The sequence below is a fragment of the Belonocnema kinseyi genome, chromosome 6 (assembly GCF_010883055.1).
Source record: "Belonocnema kinseyi isolate 2016_QV_RU_SX_M_011 chromosome 6, B_treatae_v1, whole genome shotgun sequence".
Taxonomy (NCBI): Eukaryota; Metazoa; Arthropoda; class Insecta; order Hymenoptera; family Cynipidae; genus Belonocnema; species Belonocnema kinseyi.
Window position 1 is genome coordinate 57589659 of NC_046662.1, and position 26908 is coordinate 57616566.

The following is a 26908-nucleotide window of genomic DNA, read 5'->3' on the forward strand; positions in this document are numbered from 1 at the left end:
TAAAACGTATATTTGATATTAAAAAAAATCAGAAAAATATTTAAATTTGCAAACAAAAAGTTAAATTTCCAACAATATAATTAAAATTTTTTAAAATAATTGAATTTTAAACGAAAAGGTTGAATTTTCAACCTAGACAGATGAAATTACTAGAAAAACTGTAATTATTGATATTTGAAACAAAAAATGTAAAATTTCTACTTAAAGAAATTAATTTTTAAATTTTTAAAAATTAACATATAATTGAATTTTGAAACAAAAAAGGTAATTTTTTTCCTCACAGTGATACAAATTTAAAACAAACTAGATGAATTTCCAACCAAAAATAAAATAGTAGACTTTTCAACTAAAAAAACTAACTTTTAACCAAAAATAGTTTAATCTTCTGAATGGCTCATATTAATTCATTTCACATTTAAGCATTTCAATTTCTTAAAGTAATTAAGTTATGTTCGTTTAGGCTGGAATTAGTATTTTTAAATAAAAAAATCTTTAGACGTTTATTAAGTCGTGTCAACCTTCCTCTCGCCAGCTCCCCCCTTTCCAACTTTCTTTCTACTTCCCCACCTAATTTCTCCTTACTTCCTTACCCCATCCCTCATTTCCCTCGATTCTCCTATTACTCATCCTTTCATTTCTCCTGACTTCCCCTATTCATCCTCCTTTCATGTACTCTAATTGTGCCTGCCTTTATCGACCTTCATTTTTCCTACTCACCTACTTATTTGATCTAATTTCCCCTAAATATAGATTATTTCCACTTATAATATCTCCTTACTTTCCCTATATATTTTTTCACATTTTTCATCTCTTCCCCATGACATACATTTCTCATTTACCCTACTTTTTCTTCTCAATATTTCTCTTAATTTCTCCTACTCTCTTGTTTTTTTCTCTAATTTCCCCTAAATCTCGCTTATTTCCACTCATATACTTATAATAGTGCCACCCCCTCATTTCACTAAATCACCTACTGCACCTCCTTTACTTTCAAATACTTCCTCTGTCTTGCTTCTGCTCACTCACACGCATTTCATCTACTTCCCCTCACCTCCTCACCTCCACTCCTTAGTCCTCCTCTGGCTTCATTTCCCCTCACTTCCGTAAATTTCTCCTAGTCCTCATCCCTTCATTTCTTCTCACTTTCTCTTGTACTCCGTAACTTAGTTCCGCTTATCTTCTATACTGGCCTCCTTATTTAAGCTAATTTACCTGAAATAACATAATTTTCCCTGCTTCTAATAATGTCCTTTTCTTTACTTTCCTTGATCTCCTACTCTCCTCCTTCCCTTCTTTCATTTCCCTCAAACTTTCCAACCTTTTTCTTTACTCATTTCCCCACATTTTTTCCCCCACCACTTATTTCCAATAATTAACCCTTTTTCCTCAACTCTAATTTCAAATACTTTAAGCCCCATACCTCTTTTCTCTTACACGTACTTCATCTATTTTCCCTCCCTAATTTTCCCTAATTTCGCCTCTCCAACCCCTATTTCCCCTGACTTCTTTGCACTTTATCTAGTCCTCTTTCGCTTAGTTCTCCTTATTTAAAATACTCACCTCTTCATTTCTCCTGATTTTCCCCAAATCCTCCTGATTTACGCTACTTCTAATACTGCCGCTGTCCTCATCTTCTTTCCCTTCTTTCCTTTCATTTCCCCCAACTTATCCACCTTCCCCTCCACTCAATTCTCCTAAGTTATATTTACTTCTCCACCCATAATTTCAAACAATTTACCCCCGCCCCATTTCCCCTAACTTCCCCCCTCCTTGTGAATAATTACGGATAAACCTCCGAAAAGCGCATACTTCCGATTCCTTTGAAGCTCTGTATATCTATGTATTTCGACGCGCTGATTACGAAAATCATAGTGAAAATATCTAAAATTTTGATTTTCATGGTGAAACCCATGGAAAACTTATACAAATCATGGTTTTTTAAATTTATGTCGGTAAAAAAAATAGAGATCAACGTTTTTGAAGCTTCGTAAGTGAGTCGTTGGAAAGGGGTAGGGTGATCACAATTATATATGTGATCAAGCCTGTTACACTTGATACACTTCAAAAACGATTTTCTCAGAAACTATCAATCCGATAGGAAAATTTTATACCATAAGAAATGTATATTTTGATTAAATCTACATCTTTTGTCTACATCTTTTTCTGAAACTTTTGTATTTACTGAGATGAATTCGAAAAACCATTACTTTTATAGTTTTTCTATGGTTTTCAACATAAAAATAAAATTTTCTGGTATTTTACTGTCATATCCGTAATCAGTGCGTCCAAATACATAGGGCTACAAAGTTTAAAATTAATCAGAGGGATTCGCTTTTCGAAAGTGGACCCAAAATGACGACGAACAGGAGGACATTGCAATAAATTTAATAAATTATTCCTAAATCCTTCTAAAAAAATGAATTACAAAGAAAGATTTGTTATAAAAAATAATGAAAGAAAAGAATTGTACTGACTTGATAGAAAATATTTGAAGGTTCGTAGACTCGTTTGTAATAAAATTCTTTTTATGACTCGGAATACGTGACTCGAGTTTGGGAAACAGTAAGAATGCTACTTGAACTGCCTAGCCCAATCTTGATAAGATAATGACTGCCTGAGAACTTGAAGCCACCCTGACTGGTCCTACAATTGTTTTGAGAATGTTTGGGGAATTATCTAAATGGGCTCATTTGAATTGACCAGTACTACCTTTATCGAAACGGCTCCCGCCAAAACACAGCTGTTATCATGAGTAAACAGAGCTGATACCACGTGGTACAATTAAAGATAAGACGATATTTTGGTATACGAATTAATTTCACATCCGCTAAGTCGTCCCACATGCAGGGAGTCGTAGGCCGATTAGACGGATTCCAGGCAAGATTGTCGTCCGGGCAGTCATTGGCCTCGAGTCCCTGGAATGACCTTATCGAAATATTATTTTCGCGTTGTGGTTATGATATCTAGGGACGACGACTCATTGCTCGTACAGAATGCAGAGTCGAATTTCAGAAACAAAATCCCATTCTCTCCCAGCATAAAAACATAAAAATTTCGATTAAACAATTCGCGATTAGGGTTCGCCGATAAACTACGTGACCAAAGTAACGTAGCCCAAAATTTCATCAGAATCAGTTTTAAAAAGTTACTTTTTTAGAGTAAGTAGTTACAGTTATGTTACTTTGCGATAAAAGGTAACTAGTTTAGATCTACTGTAAATAGTTACAGTTACTTGATAAAGTAACTTCAAGTTACCTGAAAGTTAATTTTTTCACTCTCCTAATTTTATAATTGAAAAATTTTAGTAACTAGAACGATAATTTATAAAATAGTATATGGTGAACCTAGCAGTAAAAGAGTCTTTTTTTTAAATGGTTCAAGATTCAACCAAGTAAATAAATTTTCAAACAAAAAAGAATAATTTTAAACAAGAGTTTAATTTCCAATAAAAAAAGTTAATTTTCAAACAAGTAGTTTCAGTTTTTACCTCATAAAAAATTAATTTAAACAAAATAATTAAATTTTCAACCAAAGAAATGAATTTTGAAGTAAAATTATGAATGTTACGTGACATCTTTACTGTTTATTTGAAAGATGTCGGATTTAATTGACTGAATTTTCAACTTCGCAGATCTTTTTTTACCATGAAAGATAAATTTTTAAACCAAAAACAACACTTTTCAACCAAACATTTGAGTTTTCAAACCGAAAATATAAATTTTCAACAAAAATGTTTTTTTAACCAGATAGTTAAACTTTCTACTAAAATAGTTTAATTTGTAAATATTAAATAAATTTTTAACAAATACATGATTTTTTAACCGTATTTTTACCAGCAAAATTTTAATTGAAAATCTAGCACAATTAAATTCGACCAAAAAAGAGAAATTTTCACTAAAATAGCTGAAATGTCAACCAAAACAGATTAATTTTCTACCGTAATATTTTAATTAATAAAAAAAGAGATGTTTTTTACAAAAAGAGATCAATTTTAAAACGGGAAAACCGGATGTTGAACCAAGAAAGATATTTTTTCTATAATTAGTTGGATTTTTAAATGAAAAAGAACCAAAAGTTTTCAACGAAATAGTTAATTTTTCATACAAACATATTAAGTTTTAACCAAATAGTTGAATTTTCGACCTATATATTTGAATTCTCTATGAAAAAAACGAATTAGCTAAAAACCGATTTTTGACAAATAGGTTCAACTTACAACAAAGTAGTTGCTATACATTTTTAAATAGAAAAGACATATTTTCACCAAGATTGCTGAACCCTCTACAGATTTGTTTTTACCATAAGAGATATATTTTTAAACCAAAACAACACTTTTTAACCAAAACAGATTAATTTTTTACCAAAATATTTTATTTGATAAAAAAATCGTTTTTTTTTATAGAAAGATATCAATTTTAAAACTGAATTAGTAAAATTTTAACCAAAATAGGTGAATCTTGAAAAAATATTAATTTTAACAAACTGGTTGAACTTTCAACCAAGCCATTAAATTTTGACCAAATACAGTTGAATTTATAACCAACTAGTTATATTTTCAACCAAAAAACATGAATTTTCAACAAAACGCATAAATTTTCAAGAAAATGGTTGAGTTTTAGAGGCAAAAACACAAATTATCTACAAAACGGTTATTTTGGCAAAATGAAAATATAATTTTTAAACAGAAACGTTAACTTTCAACCGAATACTTTAATTTTTTACCAAATTGTTGAATTCTGAGCCAAAACAGGTTAACTTATAACCAATCAGTGGCAAATATGACCAAGAAGTTCAATTTTCGACAAAAAAAGTTCGATTTAAAAAAAGGATACGTGAAATTTTGAACTAGAAGTGATCATTTGTCAAAAAATGTCAATTTTCAAACAAAAATGTACTAAATACACTGTTATTTGATACAATTAATTCTCACCAAAAACAAAACGAACTTTCAACAAAATAGTTACATTTTTAAGAAAAGAAATGAATTTTCAACGAAAATTTTTAATCCTAAACAATAATAATATTCAACAAATTATTCACACCCAAAGGATGTTTTTTCAACACGGAAGATTAATATTATCAAAGCGGAATAGTTCTATTTTCAATCAACGAGGTGAATTAAAAAGCATCGAACAGTAATTTTATGATTGTGAATTCTCTTTTGTTAAAGCTCCTTCGGATCTAACTAACACATTCTCGTCATAACATGCAACGTTGTATGTTCGAAATACATCTTTTAAACGTCTCTGGAACATTGTATTTTTTTGGAACGTCATATGGACTGACTTAGGACATTTGTAAGCCGTTCTTAAGATGTTCTTTAACGCTTGTGCCCACGGGGTACGTTTTTCATTAAAAAGTATGTGATTTCAACAAAAAAGTACATTTTCAAGCAAATAGTTTAATTTTTTGCTAAATTTTTTTTAAGAAATTATATCAATTTTCAAATAGAAAAAATAAATTCTTAAAATAATATTAATTTTCAACCAAAAGTGAAATAGTTACATTGTTACTTAAAAAACTTGATTCGTAACCAAAAAAGAAAAAAACTAAATATTCAATGAATTTTTAACCAAGCAACTTAAATTTCAAACAAAAAAGTCGAATTTTGAACAAAATTAATGAATTGTTAACTAGAGTTGCTTAATTTTCAATTAAAAATATCAGTTATTAACCGAAAATGGAAAGGTTACATTGTTACAGAAGAATTTTTCACTCAAAAATATCAATTTTCAACAAAAAAGTTAGTTTTCAATCAAGCAGTTTCCAACCAAAAATTGAATTGGATTTTAAACCCAACAAAATATTTAAAATTTGAAATCTCACATTGAAAGTTTAACTAATAAAATTAATTTTTAACAGAGTAATTCAACTTTTAGCCACGTAATAACATTTTCTGTCCGGGCGATTAGTTTTCTACCAAAATTGACGTATTCCAAAAATACGCTTTTCTGTATAAAAAAATATTTTGTAAAAAAGGAAATCACATAATATCTTCCTCATATTACTATGAATCTAGAAAACGAAGAACAATATCAAATGTGGCCTTTTTAAGAAGATTGACTTTTCAGTTTTTTTCAAAAATGTACGCTATTTTGAAAATTTTAAAATGTTTCAAGTTTCTTTTTCGGGAAATTTGAAAGCTTGTAGGTTAAAATATAAGCTGCCGAAATGAAAATTAAATTATTTCAAATTTTTCTCAAGTAAAAATTTCGAAGAAAATTTTCTTTAATTCTTTCAAAATTCACCTAAATAAATGCGAGTCGACAGGAAAATTTCATAAAAATTTCCTTTAACTGACTTATACTTTTTTTATCAAACTCAAGCTAAGACGAATTTACGAGAAATTTTGTGAAATAACAAACTTTGTTTTTTCAGGTAGAATAATGACTTAGCCTTGTTGTATTTTTCGGACAATCCCCTTTTTATTTTATTATTCTTAGTGAAGGTATTTTTAGCTTCAAGATAAAGAAACATACGTATTTTACATTAGTTTTTTTTGAATGTTAATTTTTATTTAAGAAACATGAATTTTAAACTAAAAATGGGAAATTTTCAACCGAAAGTAGAATAGTTAAATTTTAAGTTTAGAAAATTAATTCCCAACAAACCAACTGAATTTTCTACCAGTGCTATTAAACCAATATTTTGTTTAAAATTTTTAACAAGTAGTTGAATCCTCAATCAAAAAAATTAATAAAAAACAACAAAAAACAAATAAATAACAAACATGTTTATTTTTCTTTATAGTCGAATTTCTACAAAAAAAAGATGAATTTTCTACGAAAAATGTAATTCACGATAGTTTAACCGAGAAAGATTTAAATTAAAAATTAAAAACTTAATTTCTATAAAAAATAAACATTTTCAAAAATATAATTAAATTTTTAATTGAAAAGATATTTTCAACTAAAATTATGAATCTTTAAACGAAAAAAAATTAATTTTCAACACCGTAACACCTAAACAATAAATGAATACAAATAGTTGAATTTTTAACGAAAAAGATGAATTTTTAACCAAATAATTCCATTTTTAACTAAAAAGATCATTTTTCAACCAGAAATGTAATGGTTAAATTTACAATAAAAAAAATTAATTTTCAACCAAAAAATGTTTCTTCGAATATAAATTTTTAACAAAATACTATAACTTTTGACCAATCAGTTAATTGTTGACAAAAAAAAAAGATTACTTTTTATCAAAATATTTGAAAAAGACATATTTTTTAGAAGATTTGTATAATTTTCAAAAAGCAAGTTCATTTACATCTAAGAAAGAAGACTTTTTATAAAAAAAGATAAAATTGCATGCAAAAATGAAAAAGTTGCATTAGCAGATAAAATTTAATTCAAAAAAGTTCAACATAATAGTTCAATTTTCAACCGACCAGGCGGATTTGAAAAAAAATTGAGATTTAACAAATTAATTCAACGTTCAACCAAGTAGTTCAAATTTGAACCAAAAAATATTAATTTTCAACAAAAAAGTTCAGCATGCAACAACAAAGGTGATTTTTCAACCAAAAACATTAATTTACTTCCAAAGAGACAAATTTTCTACGAAATAGTTAAATTTTTAACCGAAAAGTAAATCTTAAAAAAGGAATATTTAAATATCAGCAAATAGTATTATTTTCTACCAAAACTGTTGAATTTTAAAGTAAAAAAAAAAGAATTTACTGCAAATCCGTTGAATTTGTTACCCCAAAATATGTATTTTCAACAAAAAAGTTTACCTTCAAACAAAAAAGGTGATTTTTTTAACCAATAATATTAATTTACTACAAAAGAGACGAATTTTCAATTATATACATGAATTTTTAACCAAATAGTAGAATTTTTAACTAAAAAAAAAGTTTTCAACCAAAAACGGAATAGTTCAAACATTCTCAGCTATAAAAATTATTCATACACCAAAAATAAAAAGATTTTCATTAAAATAGTTTATTTTTGAACAAAAAAATTAATATTTAAATCAAATAGTAGTATTTTTAACCACATAAGATGAATTTCGAACAAGGAAATAATAGTAGACTTTTCTACCGAAAAAAGTTATATTTTAACATAAAAAAAGTTGTATTTTCTTATTGGGTAAATTTATTTTCTCAAATTATGAATAACATACCCCTCTTTTTAAAATAAGATCTCAGAAGAGAGAAAAATTTGTATAAAAAAAATTTCACCGGCGTTAAATTTTCAACCAAGAAAATTAATTTTCTACAAAAAATAACAATTATCAAAAGAATACATCATTTTTGAACCAAATAATCGAGTTTTTAACCAAAAAGATGGATTTTCTATCAGGAGAGATTAATTTTTTTTTAAATTTATCATTTTTTCAATCAAATAGTTTCAATTTCAACCAAGGAAATAATTTTCTTCTAAAAGGGACAAATTTTCAATAAATTACACAAATTTTTAACCAAATAGTTGCGTTTTTAAATCAAGAAAGGTCAATTTTTAACCAAAGAGACAACAATTAAATTTCGATTGCCAAAAATTATTTTTAATAACAAAATTAATTTTTTACAAAACAGTTAAATTTGTCACCAAATAGTGAAATTTTCAACTAAATTGTTGAATTTTCTAGCCAACAAGACGAGTTGTCTACGAAACAGTTGGATGTTTAATAAAAAGTTCATTTGCAATCAAACAATTGAACTTGCAACCAAATTGTTAAATTTTGATTTCAAAAAATTATTTTCTAACAAAACAAGAACAAACGTTTCAACACTATAGTTAAATTTTGAACCTAAAAACAAAACATTTTAAAATGAAAACTTAAATACTCATAAGCAATAAATTTATTATTAAGTTTTAACAAAGTAATGCAACTTTCTAACAGGTAGTTAGACTCTTAGAAAAAATGAATTTTCTGAAAGAACTTTTAACAAAACGCAGTAATTTCTAACAAAAAAGTAAATATAAAAAATAAATTTATTTTTTGCAAAAATAAATAATTTTTAACAAAATACATCAATATTTAAACGAATAAAGATAAGTTTCTTACAAAAAATGGAACAGTTAAATTTTAAGAAAAAAGATCATTTTATTATAAAATTGTTGAATTTTCTAGTGAGTCGTTAAATTTTCCAGCTAACAAGACCAGTTCTCTACAAAACAGTAAATTATTTATAACAAAAAAAACAGTTTTCCAAATGTAGTTGAAATTTCAACCTAAAACATGAATATTTAAAGAAAAATGTAATATTTCAACTAAAAAATATTTGCATTCCAAATGAAAAACAATGGAATTCAAGAAAAAAGAAACAATTTTATACGTGCAAACTTCAATCTTCAATTTTTTAAATAAAATGACCAATCTTCCACTAAAAAAATTAATTTTCCATCTAAGTGTTATACTTTTGTTTTTAATTTAAAAAATGAGAAAAGGAGGAAGTATCTTGAAACCAGGGGAAAAAGGGAAAAAGGCAAAATTTTTAAAAAGGGAAAAGAGGAGAATAGTTGAAAAATTGTCAAATCTGAAATATGAAACTGATTTTGAAAATTGCTGCGTTATTACTTAACTGTACTGGCCTTTTCGAAAGTTTTTTTTTAATTTACCACCCGAAAAAGCTTTTTTCTGCAAAATTTTACCCCCCCCCCCCCCAACCCGCTCACCCCGCCCGAATAAGTTTTTTTTTATAGCAAGCTTATGCAACGTTAACATTAGTCTGGCGCTCGAGGTGACTCCAATTCTAAAGTCGTTACGTATTTTTTGAATGGCCCTTAAGTGGTACCAAAATTATCAAGAAGTTTCCTGATTGGCCAATTACTGATTTTAGAGACCTCGAGTGTCGAAGCAGTTTAGCTTCTATACTTTCACACGCATTTATTCAAAGTATCGATCACGTTTATGTCAAATTTGATTTATCTAATGTCTTTTGCAAAATAACCGCCAGAGAAAGGTCAAACGTTTACGTGTTTTTGAAAGTCAGTTGCCGACTCAATCGTTGCGACACGCAAATTCAACCTTGGCATGAATATCTTTAAACTCGCCAAATCTTAAGGAAAATGGAATTTGAAAAAAAAAACACTTTTTGAAGCTTCTATGTTTTTTTCAATTTTATCCATGTCCTATTAAATACAATTTAGTCACTTAACACCTCAAACAAAATATTGGAGGAAAAAATTCGTTAGCACATATTATTTTCACACACTGAGTTTTCACACATTTTTCATCGATGTTTCATAAGGATACAGAAAAGAACTTCACGATTTTCAAACAAAAATTATTTTATTTTTAAGATTTACAAAGAAACATTTATTAATTTAAAATATTTATAGTTTAAAATCATGTAATTTTGAACGCCTTTTTTATGGTAAAATATTTATGATTTACAATTGAAAGGACTTCCATTTTTTTATTCAAAATTCTACAGGTTTGTAGAGTTATAATTGAAATATTTTTAATTTTGGAAATTTCTTTTTTACTGTATTTAATGTTGTATTGATTATCTGAATAAATGGATTTTAACTGAAAGCTACATTTCTGTAGCAAATATAACAGAAAATATTATATTTTAGGCAACTATTTCAAAATTTGAACAAAACCTTTTTAATGTGAGGATTCCAAATTTAAATAATTTCAACTGTTTGGTGAAAAATTAATCTACTTTTTAAAAAGTTGAACTATAATGTTAAACATTTATTTTTTTGAGTGAATTAATTTTTTAGCTGAAAATGTAACTATCAATTTTGTAGTTGATCTTATTTATTTGAAAATTCAACCACTTCGGTACAAAATTCAATGATTTGGTTGACAACTAACTTTTTTGTTAAAACTTACTGTGTGTTATTAAAAACTGTTTTTTTGTTATAGAAAATTCTTCTTTTTTAAACTCAACTACCTTTAAGAAAGTTGCACTACTTTGTTGAAACAGAACTTTTCAGTTGAAGATGCATAATTTTAGATGCGAATAGAACCATTTGGTTAAAAATTCATGTATTTTGTTAAGTTTTCGTTTTTTTGATACAAAATTAATCTTCTCGCTTGAAAATTTAGATTGCTGGTTAAAAACTATAATATTTTTCAGGAAAATTTAATTATTGTTTTAAAATCTTTTTTTGTTTTTTAAAAATAATTGTTTGAAATGAAAATTTAACTATTCAATTTTTGAATGTAAATTTGTCCTTTTTAGATAACAATTCAATAATTTTGTTGAAAATAAGTTTTTTTAAACTTAACTTTTTTAATTTGAAAATATAATTATTAAATTTATAGTTCACGATTGATCTTTTTTAGTTGCAAATACTACCAAATGGTTAAGAATTCTTTTGGTTTTAAAAAAACTCGTATTTTGGTGGAAAATTAATTTTCACTGCCGAAAATTCATATTTTTGATAGAAAAGTTATCTTTTTTCTTTAAAAATCATCTTTTATATTGAAAATTCATCTCTTTGGTGGAACAATATACGCTTTCAGATTCATATTTTGGCTTGAAAATCAAATTATTTGATTGAAAAAACAATTATATGAAAAAGCAATTTTGCTGGTTGAAAAGTTAACTACCTTGGCATGAAATTCAATTATTTTAACGATAATTAAATTTTTTGTTGAAAATTTATGTAATTTGTTGGAAATTGTTCTGTTTTTGATAGAAAATTATTCTTTTTGGTTAAAAATTGTTTTTTTGTTGTTGACAATTTAACTAATCATTAGAAAAATCACCTTTTTACAAAATTGATTCTTTTGCTTAGAAAATGACATTGTTGGTTAAAAATTAAACTGCTTGTGCAAAATATTTACCAATTATTTTGAAAATTCTTTTCTTAGTGTAGAAAATTTTAGTATTTGGTAGAAGAATAATTAATTTGTTAAAAATGCTTCTTTTTCGTACAAAATTAGTATTCTTGCTTGAAAATTTAAACTTTCGGTTGAAAATTAAACTATTTCTGAAAAAACTAATTTTTTGTTTAATTCAATCACTTCTTAGAAAGTATCACTTCTATATTAAAACTCAATTTTTTGTTGAGGATGCATAAATGAGTTTTTCACAAAGCAGTTCAACTTTCAACCTAGTAATGTAAAGTACACCAAAAATATAATTTTTTTAGGAAAATAGTTGAATTCTGAACCAAAAACATACTAGTCGAATTTTAATTGAAAAAAAGCCAAACAAAGAAGACGAATAATGCGAGAAGACGTATGTTCAATCTGAGATTTGTATAACATTAAAAAATTAATGTAACATTTTGAGTTGTTTTGTTATATTTTCGAAAAAATATTGGATCTGACTTTTTGAATGCCACCCTTCCATTATAATATGTTCTGTTCTAACCGATAGCATTAGTTGAATCTCGACTCGGGAAAAGCTCAGATGTCAAGCCTTTCAAGCGTCCTTTGAAGTCAATTTTGTTGCTGATAGATCAACTGAAATCTTTTTTGGATGAAACCTTTTCTGAAAAATTGGCCTTTTTTATTTAAAAGTTTATCTTTTAGAGCAGAAATATTACATCCATCGTGGATAAAAATGCAACTGTTTTGTTGAAAATTCAACTATTACGTAGAAAATTTAGCTTTAGTTTAAAATTCGCATTTTTGTGTTGAAAAGTATATTGAAATCTTTTTGGGTGAAAATTCAATTATATTTTTGAAAATTTGTCCTGTGATTTCAAAAATCACTTGTTTGAGTAACATTTGTATTTTTCTTGGGCAAAATTGAACTATTTGATTGAAAATTTAACAATCTTGTTAGAAGGTCATACTTTCTGCTAAAAAATGGACTATTTAACATTGGAAGGTGAACTGGAATCGTCTTTCGATGAAAATTTTTTTATTTTTTCAGGTTTTTTTTAATTTTATCTGTTTCAGAAGAAATGTCATCATTCTTAAATAAAAATGCAAATCTGCGGTTAAAAATTAAATTTTATTTTTTAATTTTATAGTTTTTTAAATTAAAAATTCATCTGTTCAAGTACAAATTTCATCTTTCTTAGATAAAAATGCGACTATTTAGCAGAGGAATAAACTATCTTGTAAAAAATGTATCTGTGATCATCTTTTTAGATAGAAAATTCAATTTATTTTCTAGACAGTTATTTTTGGTTGGAAAAATTCATATTTTAATCTTGAGAAATTAACTAGAATCTTTTTTAGATGAAAATTCAAATATTCATTAAACAAATTCTTAATGTTAAAATTTGTCTGTTTTGAGAGCAATTTAATCTTCTTTGCAAAAAATGCAACTATTTGTTGGAGAATTCTGCAATGTTGTTAAAATTTTATCCTTTTTGGCTGAAAATTCGTCATTTTTGACTGAAAATTAAATTTTTTCTCATAAAAACTCATTTCTTGTTTAAAAATTCATATTTTGATCGTGAAATTCAACTAAAATATTTTTTTTTCTGAAAACTTATTTATTGCTTTGAAATCCTATCTTTTTGAGTTGAAAAATCAGCTGTTTTAATAGAATTTTCATTTTCGTTATTCTTCTTTCGTTGATTATTCAACTATTTTCTTTGAAACATTTGGTTGAATTAATAAAAATTCATCCGTTTAAAGAGCAATCTAATCTTCTTCAATAAAAATGAAACTATTTGTTAGAGAAGTCAACAATTTTGATAAAATTAAATACAAATTAACTTTCTTTAACGGGAAATTAATAAATTTTTTTTCGAAAATTTGTCTTTTAAATTAAAAAATTCATGGGTCCATATTATATCACATGCGGCAAGTCCCACCTGCGGAATGTCACATCTGTGGCATGTCACATCTACTGAATACATCTACTGAACTGCGACAAGCCTCCCGGGACTAATTGTCACATCTGCGGCATCTCCTACCAGCGAAAAGTCTCCCCAGTGGCACCTCTCATCCGTGGAAAAATGTTCAAGTCTATATCAAAGTGGAAAAAGTGGGGCAAGTCTCTTACGACTGATTGTCACACCAGCGGCATCTCTCGCCCGCGGCAAAACTCCCCAGCGGCATCTCTCATTCGGGAAAAATTTTGCAATCCACATCAAACTGGCAAAAGTGCGGTAAGTCTCCAAGGATTAATTGTCACATTCGCGGCATCTCTCATCAGCGGCATCTCTCCCCTAAGAAAATTTTGTAAGGACTTCTAAAAATGGCAAAAGTGCGACAAGTCTCCCCAGCGGCATCTCTCCCACAGCAAATTTTCTAAGTAGTTTTAAAGATGGCAAAAGTGCGGCAAGTCTCCCCAGCGGCATCTCTTCCACAAGAAAAATTTTTAAGCACTTCTAAAAATCGCAAAAGTGCGGAAAGTCTCTCCAGCGGCATATTTTCCCCACGAAAATTTTGTAATTAGTTCTAAGGATATGAAACTACAGCTAGTCTCCCCAGCAGCATCTCTATCTCTATCTTTAAAACTACTTAGAAAAATTATTGGGGAAGAGATGCCGCTGGGGAGACTTGCTGCAGTTTTGCCATTTTTAGAAGTTCTTACAAAATTTTCTTGGGGGAGAGATGCAGCTGGGGAGCTTTGCTGCAGTTGTTCCACCTTTGGAAGTAATTAACAAGTTTTTTCGGGAGAGAGATGCCGCTGGGGAAGCTTGCCACAGTCACGTTATCTTTGGAAGTGCTTAAAAATGTTTCTTTGGGGAGAGATGCCGCTGGGGAGACTTGCCGCTGATCAGAGATGGCGCAAATGTGACAATTAATCCTGGGAGACTTGCCGCACTTTTACCAGTTTGATGTGAATTGAAACATTTTTTCCGAATGGGAGATGCCACAGGTGTGACAATCAGTCGTGAGAGACTTTCCACACTTTTGCCACTTTGATGTGGACTTGAACATTTTTCCACGGTTGAGAGATGCCACTGGGGATACTTTTCGCTAGTAGGAGATGGCGCAGATGTGACAATTAGTCCCGGGAGACTTTTCACAGTTCAGTCATTTTTAATTAGACGTTAAACATTTTTTGGAAGGGAGAGATGTCGCAGAGGTGACACGCCACAGATGTTACATGCCGCAGTTGTGACATACCACAAATGTGACATGACGCAGATGTGACAAGTCGCAGATGTGACATGCCGCAGATGTGAGATGTCTCAGATGTGACATGCCGCAGGTGTGACTTGCCGCAGAGAGACTTGCCGCATGTTACATGATGTGGACCCGATTATTAAACAATTATGTTTGAAAGATTTGGTTGAATCACTTTGTTAAGAAATCAATTTTAAAAAAAATTTTATATTTTTAGCTGAAAATTCATCTCTTTGGTCGAAAGTTAAACTATTTTGTTGAAAATTAATTTTCTTTTTAAATAAAAAATTTAATTATTTGGGTGAAAGTTAAACTACATTTTTTTAAATTTGTTAAAAACTATTTTTTTATGAAAGGCTTACATTTTTGGTTGAAAACATAACTATTTAGTGAAAAATCTTTTTTTTTGTTTAAAATTAATTTTTTACCTGAAAATCTAGCTTTTCCATTTCTTCAAGAAGGATCTTTTTTGGTAAAAATCTCTCCTGTTTTGGTAAAAAAAAATATCCTATGTTAAAATTTCATTTTTCTTGGGTAAAAATGTATCAGTATCGTAGCAAATTAATTTTTTTACTGAAAAGTCATATTTTTTGTTTCGAAATTCAATTTCTGTATAAAAAATTTGCCTTTTGGATTGAACCTTCAACAATTTAGATGAACTTTTGTTTCTTTCTTAAATAAACAATATTTGTTTGTTGAAAATTCGTCTTTTTGGTTTTAAAATTGCTTTCTTGTATAAATTTAATGTTTTTTATTGAAATATAAACTATGACACTTGCTGGTTATGAATTTATGTTTTTAGTTTAAAAGTTTAACTAGTATTAAAAAAATTGATTATTTTGTTAAAAATCCATCCTTCATAGTAGAAAACTTTTTGATTGAAAAATTCATCTGTGTTAATAGAAATTTCTTTTTTTTTAATGAAAATGCAACTTTTCAGTTACAGAGCATTCTTTATTCTAGATTCTATTGTATTCAACTATTTTGTTTGGAAGATTTTGTTGAATCACTTTATTAAGAAATCATTTTTTAAAGAAAATTTATATTTTGAGTCGACATTTCATCTATTTGGTTAAAAGGTTAACTATTTTGTTTAAAATTAATTTTATTTAGTCGAAGGTTCAACTACTTGGGCTAAAATTGAACTACATTGTTAAGAATTTGTTTTTTTTATTGAAGGCATCTTTGGTTGACAATTTACCTGTTTAGTATAAAAGCCTTTTTTTCTTCAAATTAACTTTTTAACTAAAAATGTAACTTTTACATTTTTTTAATATTTATTTTTTTGAGTGGAAAATTCTCCTTTTATGGGAAAGAAATAATTTTCTTTGTTTGAAATTTCATTTTTGTTTGGTAAAATTTCATCATTTTCGTGGAAAATTGATTTTTCGCTAAAAGTCATATTTATTGTTTGAAAATTCAATTTTTCTAGAGAAATTCGTTTTTTTGGCTTAAAGGTTTAACAATTTAGATAAATTTCTACTTATTTCTTGAGTGACAAACCTTTATTTGTTGAAAATTCATTGTTTTTTTTTAGTTTACAAACTCCTTCCGTTTTTTATAAATTTCATATTTTTTAATTGAAGTATAAGGTATGACTTTTTCTGGAATGTATCTTTTAAGGTTGAAAATTTAACTATTAAGTGAATTATGTAATTACTTTTCTTTAAATTCGAGAGTTAAAAAGTCATCTGTTACAGTAGAAAATACATTCTTTTGTTTTAAATAAAATGATAAGTTTGAAAATTTTTATCTGAAATACTGCCTCATTCCGTTTCTAAAAGATTCCATGTCGAAAGTATTGCAAGATTAAAATTCTTGTATTTCAATATTAATGCTGAAGGAAAATGAAAAATTATTCAAGGAAAAATCAGGGAATTTTGACAATTAATTTCTTCGACACCTTACCTAATTCTACTTGCGAAAACTAGAAAATATTTCCGAAAACTAAAAATTACCTACAGTAAGGGGAGGGGGGATTGTGTTACATTTTTTTACAGGGAGGGGGGGGGGTCTTAGAGAGGACCAGCCTTTCAATAAAATAAATATAATAATGTCCTATTTTATTTGCCATAAATAAAATTTGCTATAAAACCAAGTTTTTAAAACTTTTTTTTTAATTTTGTAAATTGACGAAAAGTGCGTATTGGTGTGTGAGATGACGGTTCGACGACCCAGTTAGGACTTTCTAATACACATTCGTATGGCCATTGAACAGCTTCCGAGCGGTGATCGAGGAATCTCGACCTCTCGTTTTATGGGGGATCCTAATGAGTTTTCAGGGGAGCTCTTCAAGAGGCCGTGATCGTCTACAGATTAGAAACTCGCGAATCTCGATCGTTCGAAGCTACTGCATGCCAGATTGCCCGGCTATGTGCGCTTTCCTGGACTCATTATTGCCGGTACAGTCCCATGAGACATTTGTCGCCTCAATTTCTTTCTGGAACCAAATTCAATTTCTGTTTTTCAAAATTCAGATTTCACAGCCCAAAATACTCCCAAAACAGGGAATTATGGTTATTTTTTAACAGAAATAGGGTATTAAGTTTTTTTTTGAATTTTTAACAAAAAAGTTTAAGCTCTAACCAAATTAAATATAAATAAAAAATCTAACTAAATTGTGGATTTTCAACCCAAAAGGGAACTTTCAACCATTAAGAATAATTTTTACTATAAAAGGCGAATTATCAACGAATAAATGAATTTTTAACTAGAATATCAATTTTCAACCAGAAATGGAATAGTTTAAATTTAAGTTTAAAAAATGTAATTTTTAACCAAAAAAGACGAATTCTTGACGAAATAATTGAAACATCAACCAAACCGTTTGAATTTCTAACAAATAAAGATAAATTTAAAAACTAAAAAGACGATTTTTCAACAAAAGAGTTCAATTTTTCACAAAAAAAAATCAGTCAAGAAAGAAAAAAAAATTCAAACGTTGTGCAATTTTCAAGACAAATACGAATTTATTACAAAACAGATATATTTTTAACTTCAAAATATGAATGACAAAAGACATGATTTTCAACCGAATAGTTATGTTTTCTATCCATATAGTTAAATTTTCTACCTAAAGGGCGTGATTTTTAATCAATAAGATTGAAAATTAACTTTCATTTAATGAAAATTCAGCTTTTGGTGTTAAAAAATTCTATTTTTCTGGTTAAAAATTCAATTGTATTGTAGATATTACGCCTTTTTGTCAATCTTTTCAATGGGAAAATCCATATTTTTGGTTGAAAATTTAACTCTTTGGTTAGAAATTAATATTTTTTATTGAAAATTCAATCACTTGGTTAAACTATTTTCTTCACATTTTTTTAAAGATTAACCTCTTTGGTACAAAATTTAAATTTTTTGCTGAAAAGTAGTTATTTGTTGTCGTTAAACGTTACATTTTTTATCTGGAAATTAAAATATTCCGTTTTGGCTGAAAATTTATACTTTACAAGTTGAAAATCTATGTATATTATACAAAATTCATGTGTTTCTACTGAATTCAATCTTCTTTGTTGAAATTTTTTTTTTTTTTGTTAAGAATTTGAGAATTTTGTTACATTTCCCTTTTGCGCTTAAGTCAACTGGTTGTTTTTGGGAATGCCATAATCACGTTGAAAACGCCTTTTCAGGTTGCAAATTTAACTACTTTGATAAAGTAGTCTTTTCTAGTTGACAATATAATTGCTTTGTTAAAAATTCATACTTTTGAACAAAAAATAATGTTCGTGGTCAAAATTCATATCTCTTTGTTGAAAATATACTTTTTTGTTCAAAAATTTGATTATCCTCAAAAAATTCGTCTTTTTTGTTTCAAAATTTAACTATTTGGTTAAAATTTTATCTATTTCGTTAAAAAATTGACTTATTAATAAAAATTCACTTTTTTAAAGGAAATTTCAAAAACATAAACCCTAAGAAGTCAAATTTAAGTTGAAAATTCATCTCTTTGGTAGAAAATCTTGTATTATATGGTATTGAATATAATATATTTATTTACATATTTTTTATATAGTATAATATATTTATATTATTCTACCATATAATATGTCTATATTAAATTCATTCGTTTTAGTTAAAAATTCAACTTTTTGGTTGAGAATTCTACAATTTGATTAAAAATTCATTTTTTCCCTTAAAAAATTAATCTTTTTGTTTGAAAATTAATTTTTTTGTAAAAAATTTAACAAATAAGTTTTAAAGTTGAACCAATTTCTTAAAAATTGTAAAAAAAAATTTTTCCACTCTTTCTCAAAGATGCCACTTTTTGTTTGAGAATTCTTGATATTTTTTCGTAAATACGCCTTTTTATATTAAATTAATTTTATTGTTTAAAAACTCGTTTTTTTAGTTGAAAATTCAAAGTTTTGCTTAAGAATTCTTAAATTTGGTTAAAAATTCGTTTTTTTTCTCTAGAAAATTAATCTTTTTGTTTAAAAATTCAACTTTCTGGTTAAAATTTTAACAACTAGGTTTTTAACTACTTTCTTACAAATGCATTTTTTGGTTGATGATTGAAAATTTTAGTTAAAAATTTATCTCTTTGGTATTTGTTTTGTTGAAAATTTCTGTTTTTGTTTGATTAAAAAATTACTTTGGTAATTGAAAATTTACTTATTCTATTTTTGGCCAAAAATGGTTATCTTTTAGGTAAAAATTCAATTTTTTGTTAAAATTAAACTATTTTGTTAAAAATTCTTTTTTTTTTTGTTGAAAATTAATCTATTTTAGTTGAAAATTCAACTTTTTGGTTGAGAGTTCTGGAAATTAAATAGAAATTCGTGTTTTTGGTAGTATATTAATCTTTTTGTTAAAAAATTCTTCTTTTTTAGTTAAAAATTCCAGTTTCGGGTATAGAACTTTCGAAATTTATTGAAAATTCAACTTTTTAATTAAGAATTCTTAAATTTTATTTAAAATTCTTTTTCTTTGGTAGAAAATTAATCTTTCTATATAAAAATTCGTCTTTGTGGTTAAAAATGTGAGAAGTAGGTTTTAAAGATGAATTATTTTTTTTTTAATTCTCTCTTTCATCAAAATTAAACTTTTTTTGTATAGAATTATTAAATTTGATTGAAAATTCATTTTTTAGGTAAAACATTAATATTTTGTTTAAAAATTTAACAACTGGGTTTTAAAGTTGCACAACTTTTTAAAAAATGCATTTTTTGGTTGAGGATTTAAAATTTTGGTTAAAAATTTATCTCTTTGATTGGAAATTGAACTGTTTTGTTGAAAATTATTTTTATTGTTAAAAAATATATAACTAGGTTTTAAAGAACTACTTTTTAAAAGATGCATTTTTTGATTGATGATTCAAAATTTCAGTTAAAAATCCATGTCTTTGGTTGGAAATTGAACTGTTTTGTTGAAATTTTTTTTGTTCTTGAAAGTTGATCAAGTTGTTTGAAAATTTTACTTTGGGGTCGAGAGTTCTTGTAATTTTATTAACATTCATCTTTTTTGGTATGAAATTAACTTTTTTGTCAAAATTGTTATATTTTTTATTTGATAGCTTAACTGTTTTGTATAGAAAAGTTGTCATTTTTTCATGAAATTTCAATAATTTAGAAAAGAAAATCAACTATTTGATAGAATTTTTCTTTATAATTTAAAATAATTATTTTTCACTTAAAAGTTTAACTATTCAATTTTTGGTTAAAAATGTACCTTTCTTAGTATAAACATTTAATAAAATCTGTGTTATCTGTCATAAAATTCAATTGGGCGCATGTCAACACTTACTCTTAAAATCTCTTTTTTATTTTAATTATTGATATTGATATTGGCAACTTTACACACTATAAATAGTAAAATCAGTAAAAATGAAAAATCGGGTTTTACTTCAAGGCTACGTAATTTATGTGTGGGGGGGGGGGGTTATCATCAAATAAACGGTTTTTAACGGGGGGGGGCAAAAATTCCCAAAATTTGGTAACTTAATTTATGGATGATGCCTTATGGACAACAACAAAGTTAAGACCAAGGATTCAAATTACTTTTTTTTCTTTTCTATATAAAATATTATTACCACAACATTTTGAAATTATGTCTTCGCAGCCTCCTCCTATTTTGACACTTTTTTAGACTGAGCTCAGTTTTCAGGTAAATTATTTTTAATTAATCGAAATAATTGAAAAATATTTTTTAAAAGCCCCTTAATTTAATTCCAATCCCTGGTTGAGACTCTTAATTGCCTTGGGAGGTTTGACCCAATTTTCTGATCATATGGAGCGTCGGGGGCGTCTAGACGACGCGAGTCGTGCTGGTTGCTGACTCTCAGTATTCCTCTTTTCACTCTCTATATATCTTTACTTTCCTTCCTCTTTCTCTTTCTTTCTCTTTCTCTTTCGTTGTTGCAACTGATGCCCCTTCATTTCTGCGTCGCCTTAAATTCAACTTTATCTCGGTTGCTTTTCGTGTCACGCTGAATCGACCGATAGCTAACGCCTCACCCGAGGTAAATGCCCTGCTTCTTCCTCTGGCACGCCGAATTGCATGCCGCCACTCACATTTCCAGCTCTCACACACACACACACAGTCAGAACACGACCAAATGCATTCGAGTGATAAGCGCATCGCAAACAAGAGTGCATGTACGAAATTCAAAACGGACAAAGACTTCCAGTCCAAGGTCTGAATTCAGCAATATTCTTCATATTATTTCTTTACAATCAATTTTTAATGTGAAAATTCAATTTAAAAAAAAAAATCGGAACTAAGCCGAATATTTTACATCTACCCGAAATATTATTCAAAGTTTCAAAGTTTAAAAAAGAAAAGCCGAGTGTTAATTAAGAATTTAATGTTGTAATTTAATTTGAAAAAGAAAACGGAATAGATATGAATAATTTGATGATCCGAAATATAATTATTTTAATTTTATTTTATTTGTGTAAATTTTGAGGCTTTGAGTTTCCTTTCTTAATTTTTCATTTTGCTTGATCATTAATATTCAAATACCTGCATTTCAGTCTTGCAATACTTTTAACATAGTATCTTTTATAAACGGAGTAAAACAGCAATTCGAATAAAAATCAAATTTTTTAAAATTTATTACTTTATTTTATACAGAAGAATGTCTTTTTCTACTATAAAAGATGGATTTTTGTTGCAATACTTGAATGTTCAACTTTAAAAGGCAAATTCCTAACAAAAAAGTGTCATGGTTTGTATGCGAATCAAAAAAGATAAAATTTATTTAAAAAAAAAAAGAATTTTAAAACTAAAAAGACGAATTTTCAGCCAGTAAAGATTTTACACTCAACAAGTAAATAAAACTTTATATAAATTATTGAACCTTCAAGTCAAAAAACGAATTTTTTCTACAAAATTGACTTTTGAAACAAAAAATATAAGTTGTCAGTAAAAAATTAATTTTGAACGAAACTGCTGCATTTTTACCCCAAAAAAATGAAATTTCAAACCAAGAAAACAATTTATTTGACCAAAAAAGCAGAATTTTCAACTAAAAAAGGACAATATTAAAAAACGGAAAAGCTACATTTTTAGCTAAAAAATTATTTTTAGGCAACAAAAAAGAGGCTTTTTCACTAAATAGGTAACTTTTCAACCAAATGCATAAACCATAAAAATTTTAATAATCTAGTTCAACTTTTGCCCAAGAAGTTGAATTTTCAATTAAAAAAGATTAATTTTAAACGAAATAGTTCATATTTCAACCAAACAGATGAATTTTTAACTGAAAATAGAAGTCTTCCTAAAAAATGATTTCTTCACAAAGTGATTCAACCAAATCTTTCAGACAACATAGCTAAATACTCAAGCAAAGAAGAATCATTTTTAACCAAAAAGTTGCATTTTGATTTAAAGAAGAAAAAAATATACTAACAACGATGAATTTTTAAATCAAATGTTGTCTGCCATATAAGATGGCTTTTCAAACAAATATTTTAATTTTCAACAAAACAATTACATTTTTAACAGTATAGTTGAAATTTTAAACTACAAAGATAAATTACTAACAAAAAAGTGTCATAGTTTATATTTCAATGAAAAAATATTAAATTTATATAAAAAACGGTAATTTTTAAACAAAATGAAGGATTTTTAACAAATAAAGATTTTTCACTCAAGAAATAAATAAAAGTTCATCTAAATTTTCGAACCTTCAAGACAAAAGGCGAGTTTTCTCTACAAAAAGTGAATTTAAAACAAAAAAAATGACTTTCCATACAAAAATTAATTTTCCACCAATCTTCTGCATTTTTACACAAGAAAAGCGAAACTTTAAACTGAGAAAATTATTTTGTCTCCAGAACAGGAGAATTTTCAATTTAAAAAGTTGAATTAACAAAAACATGCGATACCTTTTAATCAAAAAGGATTAATTTTTAACAAAATAGTTCAACTTTCAACCTAAGAGATGAATTTTCAACTGAAAATATAAATACTAAAAAAAAATCATTTCTCAAGAAAATGATTCAAACAAAATTGTTGAAAAATCAAGCACAGAAGAAGAATTTTTAATGAAAAGGTTGCATTTTTATAGACAAAAATAAAAACTCTATCAGAACAGATAAATTTTTGTAATAAAAAAACTACATTTTCAGGTAAAAATTTAATTTTAAACCAAAAAAAGTTTTTTCACTAAATAGTTATATTTTCATCCAAGAACATAAGGCTTTCATCAAAAAAATAAATGTTTAATTAATGTTTAACAACGTAATTTAATTTTTACCTAATTCATTAAATTTTTAATTAAAAAGATTAATTTTCAACAATATGGTCTAACTTTTCACCAAAAAGATGAATTTTCGATTAAAAATATTAATCTTAAAAAAAAAGATTTCTTAATAAAGTGAATTAGACAAACCTTTCAAACAAAACAGTTGAATAATAATCAAGCAGAGGAAAAGAATTTTCAACTAAAAAGGTGCATTTTTGTAGGAAAAAAAATAATATTCTATTAGAACAGATGGATTTTTAAACGAAAAAGGTGCATTTTAAAGAAAACAAACATTTCTGGTTAAAAAATTAATTTTAAACCAAAAAAAGCTTTTTCGCTAAGTAGTTATATTTTTAACCAAAGACATAAGCCTTAAATAAGAAAGATCATTTTTAAAAATGTTTAACATTAAAGTTCAACTTTTACCCAATGATTTTAACTTTTAATTAAAAAACATTAATTTTCAAAGCAATGGTTTCACTTTCAATATAACAAACATAATAATTGAATTCTCTACCAAATAGTTGCATTTTTATCCAATAGAAATGTGATTTCTGCTAAGACAATTAAATTTAAAAATTAAAAGACAAACTTTAAAAAAATAGTTGATATTTCAACTTATCAGTTACATTTTTATACCGTAATACATTGTAACAAAATGTCTTTACCCCCCCCCCCCCTCCGTCAGCTATTACGTAATTTAAGTACAATCTCTTATCATCTGAGAACGCTAACCCACGTACCTTCACTGTCCCGAGATCCGCACCATCTTTGTCGAAAAGGACCATTCTAACAAAATAAAATCAGTTACCAATTCGAGGATCTCACACCAACAACTAATGTAAGAAGCAGGGTGTTATTGTGGTGGTGATTGGGGGGGGGGGCAGTGGAAGTAACGTCACGAAATTAGACAACCGTTTTTTCGCTTACGAGCGAACTAAATAATAGAAGACAACCAGAAAAATCAACTAATTTTGGTTGAAAATTTTAGTATTATATTTCAAGTTCGAAGTTCATCTTGTTTGATTACAAATTCTAGTATTTAGTAGAGATTGTTTTAATATTTTGTTTCCTTGGTTGAAAATTAAGCTATTCAATTTTCAAAAAATCAATCCACTGGGCTGAAAAATTTATATTTTGAGTAGAACTTTTTTGTTGAAAAATATTGTTTTTTTTTTAAGATTCATCGTTTAGTTGAAAATTCATCTTTCTGGTTAAAAAAAATGTAACAATTTTTTTGAAACTTTGTATTTTAGTAGAGAATTACTTTGGTTACGTAATAATGTTACTATTTAATTTTTGGTCGAATTTTTTTTCAATTAAAAATTGATATGTTTTGTTCAACAATTCATTTATTTTGTTTAAAGTTCGACTTTTTTTTAATGGAAAATTAATCTTCTTGATTGAAAATTCTTCCTTTTTGAATGAAAATACAATTTTATGAGTCTAAATTAATCAGATTTGGTTGAGGATTTAACAATTTTATAGAAAATTAAACTCTTAGTTTGCAAATAAATATTTTAAAAAATTAAACTGCTTTCATGAAAATTTACCTTTTGTTAGATGTGTAACATTTTGGTAGTAATGTAACATTTTGGTTAGAAAATCATATTTTTGGTTGAAAATTCAACTATTAGGTTAAAAATGTATCTTTTTATTTGAAACCTTAACGGCTTGATCGTTTGAAGTGAAAAATTAATACATTTTGTTAAAAGTTTCTCTTTTTAGTCGAAAATTAATCTTTTTGATTGAAAATTTATATTTTTGGTTAAAAGTGAAATTGTTTGGTTCGAAATTGATTTTATTTGGATAAGGATTCAACAATTTGGTCGTTTATTGAAAATGTAACTATTTTATTAAAAATTTGTTTCTTCTTGGTTGAGAATTAATTTTTTTTAACTAGCTGTCTAACTATTCCACTTTTGGTTGAAAATGGATATTTCTCTTGAAAATTGACCTTTTCAAGTTGAAACTTATGTACTTTGTTAAAAATGCACGTATTTTGTTAAAAATTCGTCTTTTTTGGTCAAAGTTAATCTTCTCGATTGAAAATTTATATTTTTTGGTTAAAAGTGGAACTGTTTGGTTCGAAATTGATTTTATTTGGTTGAGGATTCAACAATTTGATACAAAATTGAATCAATCATTTTAAAGTCAATATTTTTGTTACAAATTAAACTGTTTTCATACAAATATAATTTTTCAGCGTAAGATTTATTTTCGGGTAAAAACCATATTTTTGGGTTGAAAATTCAACCGTTTTATTGATAATTCGTCCTTCTGGCTATAAAAGTTAACAATTTATTGTATATTAATGTAGTTTGTTAAAAAAATCGCGTTTCACGCTAGAACATTAACCTTCTTGTTGGTAAATTATTATTTTCAGTTGAAAATTTAACTATTTGGTGGAAAATTTAAAATACAGCAATACGATATATAGTGTATTCATTTGCGTCTTCGGAATGCATCAGTTAACCTAGTATTGAACCTTTTATGATGTAAAAATACCAATTTATCAAGTTTCAGCAAAGTATACGACATATTTGTTTGCGTCTTCGAGACGCAGCGATTGTCCAATTGAAGGACTTTTCATGAACTACCATAAACTACCAATTTTGTTCAAAAATTTTGTCAAACAACATGTTGTGTATTGTTCGTAAGAGGAACTTTTTATTGGGAATATAACAGGACTGTATTTTTAACGCAATTCTTCGCGTCTTCGAGAGATAAGCTTCGCGGCGGTAGTTTTTTTATCCTAAAATTTCTACTACACATAACTTCACAAACATTTAAAAAAAATTAAAACAATGATTTGAAGTTGCACTGACTTTCTGATTTGAAATATATTCGATTTGTTATAATTTGAGATATTATGAGCAAGATAAAAAAATGTTGGGCTTGCACTACGAATGACCGTTTTCTCTATTAATCAGTGTTTTTTGTATAAAACAAATAAAAATACCTTCACAAAAAAAATTACCTAATCTATAGTTAATTGTGCCTCTAGAAAGGTATTTTTCTTACCCGTAAAATTAGGTTGATTGGACTTAGCACCGTTTAACATTCTCGGCTTTAATTTTTTTTAAATTACTCTGCTACCATATATAGTATGTGCGTACCCATTTTCCAGAATTTAGAATTTGTTAACTTTGCTCTGACAATTTTATTAATTCAGAGATTTATTTTGTTGAATAAATGGATTTAAACTAACTTATTTTTGAATAAAATAAGTCGAAGATGAATACATTTTGTCATTTATTTTATTTTATT